At 60.4% G+C, this 12910-nt stretch overlaps 2 non-coding genes across 2 annotated transcripts; both read right to left on the reverse strand.

The window, feature by feature from the left end:
- Nucleotides 1–375: 375 nt before the first annotated feature.
- Nucleotides 376–528, reverse strand: LOC142795731 (5.8S ribosomal RNA). Its single transcript, XR_012893263.1, has one exon. It is a non-coding gene; the product is annotated as a 5.8S ribosomal RNA (ribosomal RNA).
- A 1720-nt stretch (nucleotides 529–2248) lies between these two features.
- LOC142795734 (small subunit ribosomal RNA) lies at nucleotides 2249–4063 on the reverse strand. The gene has a single exon (XR_012893266.1). It is a non-coding gene; the product is annotated as a small subunit ribosomal RNA (ribosomal RNA).
- Nucleotides 4064–12910: the final 8847 nt, after the last annotated feature.

The raw sequence follows: 12910 nt of genomic DNA on the forward strand, positions 1-12910 counted from the left end.
GCTGGAGAAGCTTTGCTGGCCGGCTTTCGCTCCTCGTGTTTACCGTGCGTTAAAGTTGCGCGTCCGTGGCTCTCGCAGCTCTTGCGCGCCCGGTCGCAGAGAGGAGTACGCAACCTCGACCGCACTTTCCCTGCAGGCTTCCTTCCGACTCGAAGTCCTGCGGCGGTCTCAACGAGGTGCCACATCCTCAATGCAGTCGGTCGCCCCCGTTTCGGTTGGGCTCTGGCACGACGGTCGCCACCGTCTCGCCCTTGAGTGGCCGCTGTTGGCGCTCGCTGTGAGGTGTTCAGCGTGCTGTCCGTGTTGCCGACGCGGTCAAAACGAGTCGACGGCTCACGTTCCCTTGTGCGCCGAAGGCTCTCTTGATATGTGATCCGACCCTCAGACAGACGAAGCCAAGGGAAGACCCAAGGCCGCAATGTGCGTTCAAAGAATCAGTGCTCAGTGTGTCCTGCAATTCACACCAAGTCTCGCAGCTGGCTGCGTTCTTCATCGACCCGAGAACCGAGTGATCCACCGCTTAGAGTCGTGAAAAAGTGTTTGTTCAATTCCGTACAGTCAAAACCAAACGTTTCTGGCACTACGGCCAAACAGTGGCCAAGAAGGGCGCTTTTCAGCGCACGCTTGGACTCCAAAACTCTGCCGCGCCTTTTTCGGCTGCCGCAAATCGAGCAAACGGTGTGTTTCGGACGGCGTTTCGCTTCCGCTACTTGCGAGTGCTTTCGTGGTCCACCCCTCTATAAATACTCGGGAGGCGTCGAAGCCGGTTCTCCAAGCCGGACCCGTAGGTATCGTTGTGTGCTCGCTCTCATTGGCCCGCCTAACCAGAAAATGCCTGCGGTACACCCATTTGGATAAGAGTGCACGCAGATGCGGGCCTCGACGGCTACACATTTCCTCGGGCGGCCGCCTCCCGGCCTCCGTGGAGCGCGGGATGCACGGTCCCATCGACAAGCCTCTCCCGTTTTTACCGTGGCGTCGCGGTTCACCACGGCGGGCGGGTCGGTCTCCTCCGCATAAAAAGGGGGACCCCCGCTTTTTGTTCCACGAAATCGCACAAGCTTTTTTCGCATCCACGGTTTGCCACCGCACACCAAAATGCCGATCCGGCTGCCTACTTTAGCCAACAGGTGGAGCCAGGCGCGCCGTACTTGCGCGGCACTTCCCACGTCCACCGAAGTCGGTGCCAAGGACCACTTTCGGCGCCGGAGCCGCGTACGAGCCTACTCGAGGCGGAAGAACGAAGCCAGCAAGGGCCTGGCCGCAAGTGCGTTCAATTGTCGGGACGTCCAAGTCCCTCGTTCTTCCGTGCTTCCTCTTTCGGCAAGTCGTTGCGGCACCTTCCCAAAGCGCGCAGACCCGCTAATCGCGACGAGCGCGACGTGGCCGTGCCGCCTTTCCCTCGGCAGCAAGCAAAACGCCTGGCAACGTCGACGCTCCCCTAACCGCGATCTCGCACCGTGTTTCGTGTGGCGAATTCAAAAGCCGGCCGGCGCTGCTGCAACCATTACGGTCGGTACGCATACGCCGCGGAGGGCGGGACGGTCATCGGAGCGTGCGGTTCCTCCATCGAGTACTGCGCACCTCGGCCGTCGCATCGCCGTGCCATGACCGGCCGCGCGTCAACGCGAACCGGTGCCAGCGAGATCCCTCGCCTGCAAGAACCGACCGGCAGCCTCCGTCACCCGAGGACGCGGAGGCGCTTGCCGCGGACGGCGGGACGGTATGCACTGGTGCACAGCGGACCCGTCACATCGCCAGTTCCTTGACCGACCGCCGACGCTTGTGCCGTTCCTCTCGTACTTGGCAGTCGCCGCGCGATTGTCGGGTCTCGTTCTTGCACGCTCGAACGGTCGGGAGGGCACTCGGCTGGCGTTTCGGGAACGCGCAGCCTCGCCTTCTACCGACGTAACCACGACTCGCCGTTCGCGCTCCGCCGCTCCTGTTTACAGTACTAGGCGGTCCCGCAGCGGTCGGGTCGCGCATTTCGAGCGCTTCGAGCCACGGTGCAGTGGCGGGTCGAAAGCCGACCTATGAGTGCGTTGCGCCGTTTGTACCCGCGTCCGCCACCTGGCCGACCGTCCAAGGTCGCGGTGTTGGCGTCCGCTGGGCGCAACAATTTGTCACGGGGTGCCGCTCCACATTCAGGCAGCCCCGTGGGGAAAAGCCGACCCCGCGTCCAAACGGGGTCAGCGGCAGAAAGTGTCGGGCGCAGACGCAGCTGAGGCGCTCACCCTTCACAATCCGTTAATGATCCTTCCGCAGGTTCACCTACGGAAACCTTGTTACGACTTTTACTTCCTCTAAATGATCAAGTTTGGTCATCTTTCCAACAGACCGGCGCAACCGAAAGGCCGCGCCGGACATCGGTCCGAAGACCTCACTAAATCATTCAATCGGTAGTAGCGACGGGCGGTGTGTACAAAGGGCAGGGACGTAATCAACGCGAGCTTATGACTCGCGCTTACTGGGAATTCCTCGTTCAAGGGGAACAATTGCAAGCCCCTATCCCAATCACGAAAGAAGTTCCACGGGTTACCCAGTCTTTTCAGACAGGGATAAAGACACGCTGCTTCCTTCAGTGTAGCGCGCGTGCGGCCCCGGACATCTAAGGGCATCACAGACCTGTTATTGCTCTGTTTCGTGCGGCTAGGAGCCGCTTGTCCCTCTAAGAAGGTTGTAAGGTGCTGGGAACCCCGCACCTATTTAATAGGCTAGAGTCTCGTTCGTTATCGGAATTAACCAGACAAATCGCTCCACCAACTAAGAACGGCCATGCACCACCATCCACCGAATCAAGAAAGAGCTCTCAATCTGTCAATCCTCCCAGTGTCCGGGCCGGGTAAGTTTTCCCGTGTTGAGTCAAATTAAGCCGCAGGCTCCACTCCTGGTGGTGCCCTTCCGTCAATTCCTTTAAGTTTCAGCTTTGCAACCATACTTCCCCCGGAACCCAAATACTTTGGTTTCCCGGAAGCTGCCCGCCGAGTCATTTGAGTAACTCAGGCGGATCGCTGGTTGGCATCGTTTATGGTCAGAACTAGGGCGGTATCTGATCGCCTTCGAACCTCTGACTTTCGTTCTTGATCAATGAAAACATTCTTGGCAAATGCTTTCGCAGTAGTTCGTCTTGCGACGGTCCAAGAATTTCACCTCTAGCGCCGCAATACGAATGCCCCCGTCCGTCCCTCTTAATCATTACCTCGTATTCCAAAAACCAACAGAACAGAAACGAGGTCTTGTTCTATTATTCCATGCAAGTTTATTCAGGCGACTCGCCTGCGTTGAGCACTCTAATTTTTTCAAAGTAAAAGCACCGGCCATCTCGAGGCACACAATGAAGTGCACCAAGAAAGAACCGGCATGATGTTCAGTCCGAGCCGTCGCATCGGGTAGATGCACTACTCGTCTGGAACTGAGATCCAACTACGAGCTTTTTAACCGCAGCAGCTTTAGTATACGCTATTGGAGCTGGAATTACCGCGGCTGCTGGCACCAGACTTGCCCTCCAATTGATCCTCGTTAAAGGATTTAGAGTGTACTCATTTCAATTACGGGGCCTCAAAAGAGTCCCGTATTGTTATTTTTCGTCACTACCTCCCCGTGCCGGGAGTGGGTAATTTGCGCGCCTGCTGCCTTCCTTGGATGTGGTAGCCGTTTCTCAGGCTCCCTCTCCGGAATCGAACCCTGATTCTCCGTTACCCGTAACAACCATGGTAAGCAAGTAACCTACCATCGAAAGTTGATAAGGCAGACACTTGAAAGAAACGTCGCCGGCTCGTGGCCATGCGATCAGCACAAAGTTATCCAGAGTCACCACACAATACGGGCCGAAACCCGATCGATCTTGGTCTAATAAAAGCACCCGTTACCCAAAGGGCTCCAGGCTCACTGCATGTATTAGCTCTAGAATTGCCACAGTTATCCAAGTAGGAAGAAACGATCTAAGGAACCATAACTGATTTAATGAGCCATTCGCGGTTTCGCCTTATTTCGGCATGTACTTAGACATGCATGGCTTAATCTTTGAGACAAGCATATGATTACTGGCAGGATCAACCAGGTAATCGTTCGACTGCGCGTCCGTCCTCGCCCTCGGCGGGCCGGACGCAGTCTGTGTGCGGCGGAGGCCACCTTCAGGCGCCCCAACACGCTTATTTTGCACTCCGAGATGACGGCGTTCGAGCTCGCTACGGCACAACCTTCCCGAAAGACGAGTGGGAGCCGTGCGGCAAGAAGCACGTTCATGCTCGCTCTTTTTCGTTGCATCGACTCGGTCGCGCCGTGCGGGTTGCCCAAGCCCGCTGCACTGTCGGTGGACCGGCCGGAACTAGCAACGGAGCCGAGACTGCAAAGCCGCCAGACGACGGGTCACGCCCGCGTCTTCGGCGCTTTCGCATCTGAATCGCCCGAGGACGACACGGAACACACCTCGATATCGTGGTAAAACGGCACCGTCCGACAACCAGCCCCTAACGCATCAAGCGGATGAGGCTGCAGACGACTGCCGTGGATTCCCCTGGAGCAGACCCGAGGACACGCTTGACGAGGCCGAAGCCCGCCGCATATCAGACACCCGGTCGCTTTCGCGTACGCCGCTCACGAGAACCCCCACATAATAGCAGCGATAAGTACCCAGACCTCCTTGGGCCCTAATACGAGCGTACTCGAGAAAATTTCACCGCGGGTGTGCCCCGAAACGTGTGGCATGTTGAGCGTGCCACAAGTCTACGTCGCTCTCAAACCCGCCGAGGTCGTAGAATTTGCGACCCTACTCACGAAATTCCCACCGAGGATACGGCCGCAAACGTACCGCACCTTGGGTAGGCCACGAGTTTGTGCAACACTACGCTGACGGCACAGCACCGAGGTCGTGCGCGCACGCACGGGAAAATTCCGCCGCGGTTTCTGCCGAAAACGTGAGGCACCACGACTCTCCGCAAGTTCGCGTCGACTGCGAAAGACCGAAGTCGTGAACGACGTGTCCGCTACTCGCCGCCGACACGCTGGACACCAAACGTACAACGACTCGACGGCGTCGTAGAGGCCCACGACGCGGTTTTCCTTAACGACGTCTCGGCGTGGCACCGACAGGTTAGAACGGCCGACCAACGTTCCCTGTCCGCCGTTCGGCTCAGTCGAAGGGCTCGGCGACTTCGGCAACGCTGCGAAGCCGCACGGTGACGCACGCCATGTCCCCATTTTTTTTTTTCTTTCTGCGTCTGCCGGGGTGCCCCTATAATAGCAGCGATAAGCACCCAGACCGCCGTGGGTCGCTCGCCCCGGCTGACGTGGTTTTTCGTACTCCTGCGGCGGTCGCCGTCAAGCACGTCCAAATACGCTACTTTCGTGGGCGCATTCACGCTCTTTCGCTTCGCCGGAGTGCCAGCACTCACTCTGCCAAAAACGGCGAACATCCGAGCGGCGGTTCCCACTTTTGCGTCGGCGTCGCAAACCCCGCCCCGGCAGACGAGGTTTGCCGTACTCGTGCGACGGTGGCCGGCGGGCACGTCGAAAGACGCCGATATCGTGCGCGAATTGGCGCACCTTGGCTTCACCGGAGTGCCGCCACTGACTCCTCCAAAAACGGCGAAGATCCGAGCGGCGCTTCCCACTTTCGCATCGGCGTCCCGAACTCCGCCCCGGCTGACGCGGTTTACCGTACTCGTGCGACGGTCGCCGGCGAGCACGTGGAAAGACGCCGATATCGTGCCCGAATCGGCTCCGTTCGGCTTCGCCGGAGTGCCAGCACTGGCTCGGCGAAAGACGACGAACATCCGAGCGACGGTTCTCACTATTGCGTACGCGTCGCAAACCCCGCCCCGGCAGACGCACTTTGCCGTACTCGTGCGACGGTCGCCGGCGAGCACGTAGAAAGACGCCGATATCGTGCCGGAATCGGCCCCGTTTGGCTTCGCCGGAGTGCCAGCACTCACTCGGCCACAAACGGCGAACATCCGAGCGGCGGTTCCCACTTAGCCGTCGGCGTCCCGAACTCCGCCCCGGCAGACGCGGTTGCCGAGCTCGTGCGACTAGCGACCGCGAAGCCGTCTCGCGACGCCGCTTTCGTGCGCGGCTCCCACTGCGACCTGGGTCACCCGAGGTCGACGAGCAAAAAAGAATGTCGAAAAAAATTTTTTTTTTTTTTGCGTCTGCCGGGGTGCCCCTATAATAGCAGCGATAAGCACCCAGACCGCCATGGGTCGCTCGCCCCGGCTGACGTGGTTTTTCGTTTTCCTGCGGTGGTCGTCGTCAAGCACGTCCAAACACGCCACTTTCGTGGGCGCATTCGCGCTCTTTCGCTTCGCCGGAGTGCCAGCACTCACTCTGCCAAAAACGGCGAACATCCGAGCGGCGGTTCCCACTTTTGCGTCGGCGTCGCAAACCCCGCCCCGGCAGACGAGGTTTGCCGTACTCGTGCGACGGTGGCCGGCGGGCACGTCGAAAGACGCCGATATCGTGCGCGAATTGGCGCACCTTGGCTTCACCGGAGTGCCGCCACTGACTCCTCCAAAAACGGCGAAGATCCGAGCGGCGCTTCCCACTTTCGCATCGGCGTCCCGAACTCCGCCCCGGCTGACGCGGTTTACCGTACTCGTGCGACGGTCGCCGGCGAGCACGTGGAAAGACGCCGATATCGTGCCCGAATCGGCTCCGTTCGGCTTCGCCGGATTGCCAGCACTGGCTCGGCGAAAGACGACGAACATCCGAGCGACGGTTCTCACTATTGCGTACGCGTCGCAAACCCCGCCCCGGCAGACGCACTTTGCCGTACTCGTGCGACGGTCGCCGGCGAGCACGTAGAAAGACGCCGATATCGTGCCGGAATCGGCCCCGTTTGGCTTCGCCGGAGTGCCAGCACTCACTCGGCCACAAACGGCGAACATCCGAGCGGCGGTTCCCACTTAGCCGTCGGCGTCCCGAACTCCGCCCCGGCAGACGCGGTTGCCGAGCTCGTGCGACTAGCGACCGCGAAGCCGTCTCGCGACGCCGCTTTCGTGCGCGGCTCCCACTGCGACCTGGGTCACCCGAGGTCGACGAGCAAAAAAGAATGTCGAAAAAAATTTTTTTTTTTTTTTGCGTCTGCCGGGGTGCCCCTATAATAGCAGCGATAAGCACCCAGACCGCCATGGGTCGCTCGCCCCGGCTGACGTGGTTTTTCGTTTTCCTGCGGTGGTCGTCGTCAAGCACGTCCAAACACGCCACTTTCGTGGGCGCATTCGCGCTCTTTCGCTTCGCCGGAGTGCCAGCACTCACTCTGCCAAAAACGGCGAACATCCTAGTGGCGGTTCCCACTTTTGCGTCGGCGTCGCCAACCCCGCCCCGGCATACGCGGTTTGCCGTACTCGTGCGGCGGTGGCCGGCGGGCACGTCGAAAGACACCGATATCGTGCGCGAGTCGATGCTTCTTGGTCTCGCAGGAGGGCCGCCACTCACTCCTGCAAAAACGGCGAAGATCCGAGCGGCGCTTCCCACTTTTTCGTCGGCGTCGCAAACCTCGCCCCGGCAGACGCGCTTTGCCGTACTCGTGCGACGGTCGCCGGCGAGCACGTCGAAATACGCCGATATCGTGCCCGAATCGGCCCCGTTTCGCTTCGCCGGAGTGCCAGCACTCGCTCGGCCAAAGACGACGAACATCCGAGCGACGGTTCCCACTATTGCGTACGCGTCGCGAACCCCGCCCCGGCAGACGCGGTTTGCCGTACTCGTGCGGCGGTGGCCGGCGGGCACGTCGAAAGACGCCGATATCGTGCACGAATTGGCGCTCCTTGGCTTCACCGGAGTGCCAGCACTCACTCGGCCAAAAACGGCGAACATCCGAGCAGCGGTACCCACTTAGCCGTCGGCATCCCGAACTCCGCGCCGGCTGACGCGGTTGCCGAGCTCGTGCGACTAGCGACCGCGAACGCGTCTCGCGACGCCGCTTTCGTGCGCGGCTCCCATTGCGACCTGGGTTACCCGAGCTCGACCAGCAAAAAAGAAGGTCGAAAATTTTTTTTTTTTTTCTGCGTCTGCCGGGGTGCCCCTATAATAGCAGCGATAAGCACCCAGACCGCCGTGTGTCGCTCGCCCCGGCTGACGTGGTTTTTCGTACTCCTGCAGCGGTCGCCGTCACGCACGTCCAAATACGCCACTTTCGTGGGCGCATTCGCGCTCTTTCGCGTCGCCGGAGTGCCAGCACTCACTCTGCCAAAAACGGCCAACATCCGAGCGGCGGTTCCCACTTTTGCGTCGGCGTCGTAAACCCCGCCCCGGCAGACGCGGTTTGCCCTACTCGTGCGACGGTCGCCGGCGAGCGCGTCGAAAGACGCCGATATCGTGCGCTAATTGGCGCTCCCTGGCTTCTCCGGAGTGCCGCCACTCACTCCTCCAAAAACGGCGAAGATCCGAGCGGCGTTCTCCACTTTCGCATCGGCGTCCCGAACTCCGCCCGGGCTGACGCGGTTTACCGTACTCGTGCGACGGTCGCCGGCGGGCACGTCGAAAGACGCCGATATCGTGCCGTAATCGGCCCCGTTTGGCTTCGCCCGTGTGCCAGCACTCACTCGGCCAAAAACGGCGAACATCCGAGCAGCGTTTCCCACTTTCGCATCGGCGTCCCGAAGCCCGCCCCGGCAGACGCGGTTTGCCCTACTCGAGCGACGGTCGCCGGCGATCACGTCGAAAGGCGCCGAATTCGTGCACGAATCGATGCTTCTTGGTCTCGCAGGAGGGCCGCCACTCACTCCTGCAAAAACGGCGAAGATCCGAGTTGCGCTTCCCACTTTTTCGTCGGCGTCCCGAACTACGCCCCGGCTGACGCGGTTTACCGTACTCGTGCGACGGTCGCCGGCGGGCACTTCAAAATACGCCGATTTCGTGGGCGCATTCACGCTGTTTCGCTTCCCCGGAGTGCCAACACTCACTCTGCCGAAAGCGGCGATCATCCGAGCGGCGGTTCCCACTTTTGCGTCGGCTTCGCAAACGGCGCCCCGGCAGACGCGCTCGTGCGACGTACTCGTGCGACGGTCGCCGGCGAGCACGTCGAAAGACGCCGATATCGTGCTCGAATCGACCCCGTTTCGCTTCGCCGGAGTGCTGCCAGTCACGGCGCAGAAAACGGCGAACAAGTGTTTTTTTTTTTTTTTTTCCTAGAATTTGTGTTATAGAAGGCACATTTGATATCGGACGATAATTTTCAACTTTATCACGCGCACCGATTTTCGTGTAGAGGTTTGCAAGTTTATGGGAATTTCTCCACTTGGAATAATGCGATTTAGTAGTACTACGAGAACTTCATGGATGTACTCAAGGGTACGGGGCAAGTCAGTTACGTCAACACCTGCAGATTTTTTACACTTCAAACTGAAAATTGTTGGTTGTGAGTCCTCGTGTGATATTAAAGGCCGATTCGCTAACACATAGAACAAAGAAAGAAAGGAAGAAAAAACGCCCGCGCTCGCTCAAGAAACCTGGGTTCGCAACAAGTGGCAACAACAAGCAACCGAGCGAGTGCGCCAAAACCCGTGGCGGCCGAACAAACGCGAAGTCCCAACCGCGTCAGCCGGGGCGGCACGGGACAGGAAAAATCACTTCAGCCGGGGCGGCGGGGCACCGAATAAACCTCGTCACCTCGTCGCAGGATAAAAGAGGAAACAAAAAGTCTAAACAGCGTCTGCTGGAGCGAATGCGTAATAAAACAACAACAACAACAAAAAAAAAAAACACCCGCGCTCAAGAAGTCTGCAATCACCACAAAAGGCGACTGTGACCGAGCAGCGTCAGCCGGGGCCGTGCGGAAACGGAAAAACCGCGACTACCGGGGCGTCGAGGCACCGAAAAATCCACTTCAGCCGCGGCGAAAAAAAAAAACAAAAAGAAAGACGGAGGGGGGGGGGGGGGAACCACGTCTGCCGGGGCGAAGGAAAAAAAAAAACGCGTCTGCCGGGGCGAGCCCGGGTGCGGCACCACCGGGAAAACTGTGGCAAACAGACATGGCGATCGAGTGAGTGGGCCGCCAGCCAGGCTCAGCCAAAAAGTGCAAAGTCCGAACTGCGTCAGCCGGGGCGGCAAAAACCACGTCAGCCGGGGCGGCGCAAAAAACCGCGTCTGCCGGGGCGGCACGAAACCGCGTCAGCCGGGGCGGCGCGAAAACTGCGTCAGCCGGGGCGAAAGAAAAAAAAAAAAAAACGCGTCTGCCGGGGCGAGCCCGGGTGCGGCACCACCGGGAAAACTGTGGCAAACAGACATGGCGATCGAGTGAGTGGGCCGCCAGCCAGGCACAGCCGAAAAGTGCAAAGTCCGAACCGTGTCAGCCGGGGCGGCAAAAAACCGCGTCAGCCGGGGCGGCGCAAAAAACCGCGTCTGCCGGGGCGGCACGAAACCGCGTCTGCCGGGGCGGCGCGAAAACTGCGTCAGCCGGGGCGAGCCCGGGTGCGGCACCACCGGGAAAACTGTGGCAAACAGACATGGCGATCGAGTGAGTGGGCCGCCAGCCAGGCTCAGCCAAAAAGTGCCAAGTCCGAACTGCGTCAGCCGGGGCGGCAAAAAACCGCGTCAGCCGGGGCGGCGCAAAAAACCGCGTCTGCCGGGGCGGCGCGAAAACCGCGTCTGCCGGGGCGGCGCGAAAACTGCGTCAGCCGGGGCGAAAGAAAAAAAAAAACGCGTCTGCCGGGGCGAGCCCGGGTGCGGCACCACCGGGAAAACTGTGGCAAACAGACATGGCGATCGAGTGAGTGGGCCGCCAGCAAGGCTCAGCCAAAAAGTGCTAAGTCCGAACTGCGTCAGCTGGGGCGGCAAAAAACCGCGTCAGCCGGGGCGGCAAAAACCGCGTCAGCCGGGGCGGCGCAAAAAACCGCGTCTGCCGGGGCGGCACGAAACCGCGTCAGCCGGGGCGGCGCGAAAACTGCGTCAGCCGGGGCGAGCCCGGGTGCGGCACCACCGGGAAAACTGTGGCAAACAGACATGGCGATCGAGTGAGTGGGCCGCCAGCCAGGCACAGCCGAAAAGTGCTAAGTCCGAACTGCGTCAGCCGGGGCGGCAAAAACCGCGTCAGCCGGGGCGGCGCGAAAACCGCGTCTGCCGGGGCGGCACGAAACCGCGTCAGCCGGGGCGGCGCGAAAACTGCGTCAGCCGGGGCGAGCCCGGGTGCGGCACCACCGGGAAAACTGTGGCTAACAGACATGGCGATCGAGTGAGTGGGCCACCAGCCAGGCTCAGCCAAAAAGTGCCAAGTCCGAACTGCGTCAGCCGGGGCGGCAAAAAACCGCGTCAGCCGGGGCGGCGCAAAAAACCGCGTCTGCCGGGGCGGCACGAAACCGCGTCAGCCGGGGCGGCGCGAAAACTGCGTCAGCCGGGGCGAGCCCGGGTGCGGCACCACCGGGAAAACTGTGGCAAACAGACATGGCGATCGAGTGAGTGGGCCGCCAGCCAGGCACAGCCGAAAAGTGCCAAGTCCGAACTGCGTCAGCCGGGGCGGCAAAAAACCGCGTCAGCCGGGGCGGCGCAAAAAACCGCGTCTGCCGGGGCGGCACGAAACCGCGTCAGCCGGGGCGGCGCGAAAACTGCGTCAGCCGGGGCGAGCCCGGGTGCGGCACCACCGGGAAAACTGTGGCAAACAGACATGGCGATCGAGTGAGTGGGCCGCCAGCCAGGCTCAGCCAAAAAGTGCCAAGTCCGAACTGCGTCAGCCGGGGCGGCGCAAAAAACCGCGTCTGCCGGGGCGGCGCGAAAACCGCGTCTGCCGGGGCGGCGCGAAAACTGCGTCAGCCGGGGCGAAAGAAAAAAAAAACGCGTCTGCCGGGGCGGCAAAAAACCGCGTCTGCCGGGGCGGCACGAAACCGCGTCAGCCGGGGCGGCGCGAAAACCGCGTCTGCCGGGGCGGCACGAAACCGCGTCAGCCGGGGCGAGCCCGGGTGCGGCACCACCGGGAAAACTGTGGCAAACAGACATGGCGATCGAGTGAGTGGGCCGCCAGCCAGGCACAGCCGAAAAGTGCTAAGTCCGAACTGCGTCAGCCGGGGCGGCAAAAACCGCGTCAGCCGGGGCGGCGCAAAAACCGCGTCTGCCGGGGCGAATGCAAAAAAAACAAAGAAAAAAGCCCGCGCTTAATCAAAAGAAAACAAAGAAAAAAGCTTGCGCTTAATCAAAAGAAAACAAACAAAAAAAGTTCGCGCTTAAGCCTGGCGGTGGAACCACCGGGGCAAACAGACCTGGCGATCGAGTGAGTGGGCCGCCAGCCGGGGTGAGCCAAAAAGTGCAAAGTCGGAACCGCGTCAGCCGGGGCGGCGCGAAAACCGCGTCAGCCGGGGCGGCGCAAAAACTGCGTCAGCCGGGGCGGCACGGAAAAACGAAAACCGCGTCAGCCGGGGCGGCACGGAAAAACGAAAACCACGTCAGCCGGGGCGACATCAAAATGAGGAAAAAAAAAAAAACTGCCTTAGGACACCTGCGTACACTTTCATGCGTTTGGGCATATCTCTCTGTAACACGCGCGCCCCTCGTTACGCGCGGCACTCTGTTTTCTCCGACACCCATATTTCGGCGGCATGTGGCACGCGCGCCCGTCCCTACGCACGGCACACCGCAGTGCTTTCTCGATATTTTTCTTTTCCTCCAACACCGTCATCTATAGGCTTTTAGTGACCTGTTGCTCGTGGCAAAAGTTCGCTAGCTCTGACACCTCTTGCATGCGCACCGTTTTTGCGCACGGTGCTATGCCGCAAAGCACGGCAGTCGCATGCGTTTCTCTCAGGCACCTCTTTTTTGACACAACGCTGTGGTGCTTAGAAACACACCCGCCGCTTTTGCGCACAGAACTCCACCGTACAGCACGGTAGTCACGTTTGTTCCACACGAACAGCAGTGTGCATCGTGCTACGACACTTTGAAAGCTTTTTCTTCCGAGTCTCGACCGCGCTGTTCCTTTCGTACT

Source organism: Rhipicephalus microplus, unplaced genomic scaffold, assembly GCF_043290135.1.
Source record: "Rhipicephalus microplus isolate Deutch F79 unplaced genomic scaffold, USDA_Rmic scaffold_830, whole genome shotgun sequence".
Classification (NCBI taxonomy): domain Eukaryota; kingdom Metazoa; phylum Arthropoda; class Arachnida; order Ixodida; family Ixodidae; genus Rhipicephalus; species Rhipicephalus microplus.